This window comes from Suncus etruscus, chromosome 8, assembly GCF_024139225.1.
Source record: "Suncus etruscus isolate mSunEtr1 chromosome 8, mSunEtr1.pri.cur, whole genome shotgun sequence".
NCBI lineage: Eukaryota > Metazoa > Chordata > Mammalia > Eulipotyphla > Soricidae > Suncus > Suncus etruscus.
The window spans coordinates 124,755,339-124,761,338 of record NC_064855.1 but is presented as its reverse complement, the minus strand read 5'-3'; positions in this window follow the sequence as shown (position 1 = coordinate 124,761,338).

Below are 6,000 nucleotides of genomic sequence, written 5' to 3'. Positions count from 1 at the left end.
CTCAGCGATGGTGAGAGCTAATTGTGACTTGACCCTTTGGTGGATTATCATCATGACAGCCCCCACGAGCTGGACTGAATTTGTTCTGCCTTTCACTGGAACATCGGTGAACATGGCTCCATCTGTGAATGTTTCATGTTGCTCTGGTCTATCTACCTGCATTTCTTACTTTGGACTATACGTGCCAGGCTCCCTAGAGATTCTCCTGCCTACATTTCACAAGAGGGAGAGTGCCTTCTCAGTGGTGATGAGTTCTCGATCTAAAGGCCTTCCCAAAACTAAGAATTTATTGTTTATTACTGACACTAAACCAGAGAGATCCCCATCTCCCAAGAATGATAAGCCAGCTACCATCTCTGCAGACTCAGAGTCTGAAAATGGCTTAACCAAAGATATCCCCATACCCCAAGCACTAGTCAGGTAGACAAGCCGGTGCTGGCAACCCAAGTCCTGGGCACTGTTAAATGGTTCAATGTCCGGAATGGTTATGGATTTATCAACAGAAATGACTCCAAAGAAGATGTCTTTGTTCACTGGACAGCTATTAAGAGAAACAATCCCGGGAAGTTTCTGTGTAGCGTTGGTGATGGGGAAACTGTGAAGTTTGATATTGTGAAAGGAGAGAGGGGACCAAAAGCTGCTAACGTAACCGGACCTGGTGGAATGCCTGTGAAAGGTAGCTGATATGCTCCCAATCGACATAGGGTCTGTCAATTCATCCTCCAGACTCACTCAGCTGGCCCACCACCTATGGTCGAAGAGGCCCCTCAGGTGAGACAAATGCAGGAGTGAAGGGGAAAAAGTTGAAGACTCTGGGCAGCATCCCAAACACCACTGTCTACATTTTCCTCTATGAGAGACACCTTTTGTGAGGACCCCGGACTCCTAACCTGCAGACTCCTTGTCCCACCCATTCCAGGTATGGGCAGTTCTGAATTCAGGTGGGATAGATGAGTTGGGGGAGGGGATACCCACAATGTAAAATCCTCATCCCTCCAAAAGTGACTGCAGGGTTGAGAAATTGCTCAGGTAAGAATTCGAGGGCACTCCTTTCCTCCCCATCAGAAATAAATGACATAGCGATGTGGTCAGTCCCCAAGGTGTTACCAAATCCACTTCCTGCCATAATAGCCTCTTTTTAAAGGGAGTGTATGACCCCAAAGTTGAGTCATGAAAAGGTATTCAGCTTTCCTCTTTAATATACTGACCACTGCATTCCCACTCATGCGCAGTAGCTGTGACCCTTATCCTGCTGATGGAGGAAGCTCCAAAGTGGGCCTTTCTGCATCCACTTGGTCTCAAGTTTCTGTCCCCTAAAAAACAGCAGAGACACCTTCAACAACACCTCAGTCCTATCTCCAGGCTACCTCTGTGCATCTACAGCCACTGTAGATCCCAACGGCTACACCAAAATGTCTTCCTAGGTTCTAAGCAGATAGTAAGCAGGAGCTTTGGCAAAAGGGGTGTAACCAGCTGTCTCCATTCCATTCATTCAGTCACCTGATCACGGCAACTGCCACAACAGCCACAGCCAGCCCTCCTACCTAGGAAAGGGCATGCTCACTCTCTGGGGACCATAGCTGGGCAGGTGAGACCAAGATCAATAAATAGCAGAGTGTTCACAGCTGTGATGGGGTGAGCCTCAAGCAGGAGCAGGACAGACAAGAGAATAAAGGTTTCTGAAACTTAGTATATTTGTCTTCAAACCTATGCCTTAGCACTGTTTGGGTAAGAACTAAATGCCTGTCGGACCTGTATCTCAACAAACTCCCAAAAGTTGGCTTCAATTAGAGATATGACCCAAATTTGCTGTCCCTAGAGATAGCATGAGGTCATGGAGAGAGCTCAAGTGGTAGAGGACATTGCTTGCATGTGCGAGACCCTATGATCAATCCCTGGCACTTCATACTTCCCTTCCAACTAATATGGCTAAGACTGGCCTCTTGCTCCCTTGAGCATCATTTCTTATGATCCCTAAATATTTAAAACCAGATTGTAGTGACTGGAGGAATAGCAGAGATTTGGAGTATCTGCTTTGCAAGCTGATCGTCATAGATTTATCACTATTGTCCCACTTTCACAAAGCACAATCCTGAGTCCTGCTTTTGCTTGTTTTTTAATTGTTTTTTATTTTGGGGTACATCAGAATGTGATCAGGGCATATCTTGGCTCTGCACTCGGGATCACGCACAGCAAGGCTCAGGAGATCATAGGGGTGCAAGAGATTGAAATTGGGTCAGTTGTGTGCATGGCAAGTTCCCTACCCATTTTGCTATTAATGATGGCCCCACTGCTCTTGTTTTTATGATTTTGATTTGTAGGGGCACTTTGGCAGGGCCATACCAGGTATTGTTCAGGGATTTCTCTTGGCTCTGCACTCATAATTACTGCTGGCAGTGCGAAGGGAACAAGATAGGGTGCTGGGCCCAATCCAGGTCAGTTGCAAGTGAGACAAGTGCCTGCTGGACTACTATCACGATGGCATGTTTTAAAATGTTTTGATTCCTGCTTTTTTAAACCTCCAGTGCTACAAGCACACGTTAGCTAGGTGTGTGAGCTCCACCAGAGGGCATGAATCCTCTAGGAAGCAACACAACTACTAAACAGTTATGCAAGTGCCATGACCAGGAAGTGACCCCTAGCAAGCATGTATGAGTACTGCAGTGTTCATGAGCACAAATAACCATCATTTGTGTGCATGACCTCAACTAAGAACTCAAGCCTCAGCAAGCACCATGTAATGAGTGCAGCTAAGGGATGGCAAACCGTGCAGTTGAGTGTACAAGTACCTGTATTTGATGTGATCTCCCCACCAGAGATTATATCATTTGAGTATCTTAGCCATGTGTACAACTGCCATCATCAAAACGACATTAACAACATGATGAGGGGCCAGAGAGATAGCATGGAGGTAAGGCGTTTGCCTTGCAGGTTGGTGGTCAAATCTCGGCATCCCATATGGTTCCTTGAGCCTGCCAGGAGCGATTTCTGAGCTTAGAGTCAGAAGTAACCCCTGAGTGCTGCCGGGTGTGACCCAAACAAAACAAAACAAAAACTCCCACAATGAACAAAAAGAATTAAAAAAAAAACTTAAAAACCTCAAACTTCAGTGATAAATCCAGTATGTGAGTGCATCCTTTAAAATAGTAGTAATGGTGGGGTTCAAGTCTCAGCACTGCATGGTCCCCAGGGACTGAGAGGGAATTTAAGTCCTCCAAGTATGGCCCCCAAAACAATAAGTCAGACTTGGTGCAGGAGATTTATCTCTGTAATAGATCACCTGCCTAGCAATTTTGAGACCATAAGTTCCATCTCTGGCACCTGCAAAAGAATTACATGTACAAACATGGTTTATTTTTACAAAATTCAAACTCCGGCTAGAGATAGTATGTAAGGCACTTGTTTTTACAGGTGGCTTACCCTGGTTCAATATTGGGCACCACATAATTCAGCAAAAGTTTCTTAAGTATAACCCTATGCTCAAAAATAAAACTCAGGTTCATGATTTACTGAGAAAAGTACCTCTATTTCCTTTTGGGCCACACTCAGTGGTGCTCAGGACATACTACTGGCTCTGGATTCAGGGATCAATCCAGGCAGTGTTCAGGGGACTACATGGGATACCAGAACTTTAAACCCAGCCTCTCATGTGAGACAAGTGCCCCTCAATGATTTCTATGGCCTTGTAAGCATTTTATTTTGGCCACAACCATCAATATTTAGGAATTACTCCTGACAGTGTTCAGGGAACCAACCATATGGGATACCATAGATCAAACCCAGGTTGGCTGCATTCAAGGTAAGTGCCATAAAAGAAAATTTAGACCTTTCATAGACAATGTGTGTTGCCTTAAAAGAAGAATGTTGCTTTTTTAAAGATAAGTTAGGCCTGGTTAAGGATAGCATAAAAAAGGTTGAAGAAAGTCTAGCTGAAACCAAGAAAACCTTGGACAGGGAGGAAAGCTGGTATAAAAATTGGTTCTCCACATCTCCCTGGTTATCCACCCTTCTATCCACGCTGCTTGGCCCATTCATTGGGTTCATGCTGCTCATTTCTTTTGGTCCATGGGCATTTCGCCGCCTAACCGGCTTTATAAAAACCCAGATTAATGAGGCTACAAAAAAAATCTGTGGGCATTTACTACCAGCATCTCCAGCCTCATGAGCCCCCCGTTGCTGATACTGCTGAGGGCAAAGAAAGCGCCCCTGAAGAACTGGATTTTGAGGAACTGGAATGGCTCACTAAGCGTAAGAAATCCTTCCTCACACGGCTGTGGAAATGCCTTTGACAGGATTAGCCTGGTGCCAGTAGTCAGGAGCACACCCCATTCTTTTTTTTTTTTTAATTTATTTAAACACCTTGATTACATACATGATTGTGTTTGGGTTTCAGTCATGTAAAGAACACCACCCATCACCAGTGCAACAGTCCCATCACCAATGTCCCAAGTCTCCCTCCTCCCCACCCGACCCCCACCTGTACTCTAGACAGGCTCTCCATTTTCCTCATACATTCTCATTATTAGGACAGTTCAAAATGTAGTTATTTTTCTAACTAAACTCATCACTCTTTGTGGTGAGCTTCCTGAGGTGAGCTGGAACTTCCAGCTCTTTTCTCTTTTGTGTCTGAAAATTATTATTACAAGAGTGTCTTTCATTTTTCTTAAAACCCATAGATGAGTGAGACCATTCTGCGTTTTTTTCTCTCTCTCTCTCTGACTTATTTAACTCAGCATAATAGATTCCATGTACATCCATGTATAGGAAAATTTCATGACTTCATCTCTCCTGACAGCTGCATAATATTCCATTGTGTATATGTACCACAGTTTCTTTAGCCATTCATCTGTTGAAGGGCATCTTGGTTGTTTCCAAGTCTTGCTATGGTAAATAGTGCTGCAATGAATATAGGTGTAAGGAAGGGGTTTTTGTATTGTATTTTTGTTTTCCTAGGGTATATTCCTAGGAGTGGTATAGCTGGATCGTATGGGAGCTCGATTTCCAATTTTTGGAGGAATCTCCATATCGCTTTTCATAAAGGTTGAACTAGACAGCATTCCCACCAGCAGTGGATAAGAGTTCCTTTCTCTCCACATCCCTGCCAACACTGTTTATTCTCATTCTTTGTGATGTGTGCCATTCTCTGTGGTGTGAGGTGGTATCTCATCGTTGTTTTGATTTGCATCTCCCTGATGATTAGTGATGTGGAGCATTTTTTCATGTGTCTTTTGGCCATTCATATTTCTTCTTTGTCAAAGTGTCTGTCCATTTCTTCTCCCCATTTTTTGATGGGATTAGATGCTTTTTTCTTGTAAAGTTCTGTCAGTGCCTTGTATATTTTGGAGATTAGCCCCTTATCTGATGAGTATTGGGTGAATAGTTTCCCCCACTCAGTGGGTGGCTCTTGTATCTTGGGCACTATTTCCTTTGAGGTGCAGAAGCGTCTCAGCTTAATATATTCCCATCTGTTAATCTCTGCTTTCACTTGCTCGGAGAGTGCAGTTTCCTCCTTGAAGATGCCTGTAATGTCCTGGAGTGTTTTGCCTATGTGCTGTTCTATATATCTTATGGTTTGGGGGCTGATATCGAGATCTTTAATCCATTTGGATTTTACCTTCGTACATGATGTTAGCTGGGGGTCTAAGTTCAATTTTTTGCAAGTGGCTATCCAATTGTGCCAACACCACTTGTTGAAGAGGCTTTCCCTGCTCCATTTAGGATTTCCTGCTCCTTTATCAAAAATTAGGTGATTGTATGTCTGGGGAACATTTTCTGAGTATTCAAGCCTATTCCACTGATCTGAGGACCTGTCCTTATACCAATACCATGCTGTTTTGATAACTATTGCTTTGTAGTACAGTTTAAAGTTAGGGAAAGTAATTCCTCCCATATTCTTTTTCCCAATGATTGCTTTGGCTATTCGAGGGTGTTTATTGTTCCAAATGAATTTCAAAAGTGCCTGATCCACTTCTTTGAAGAATGTCATGGGTATCTTTAGAG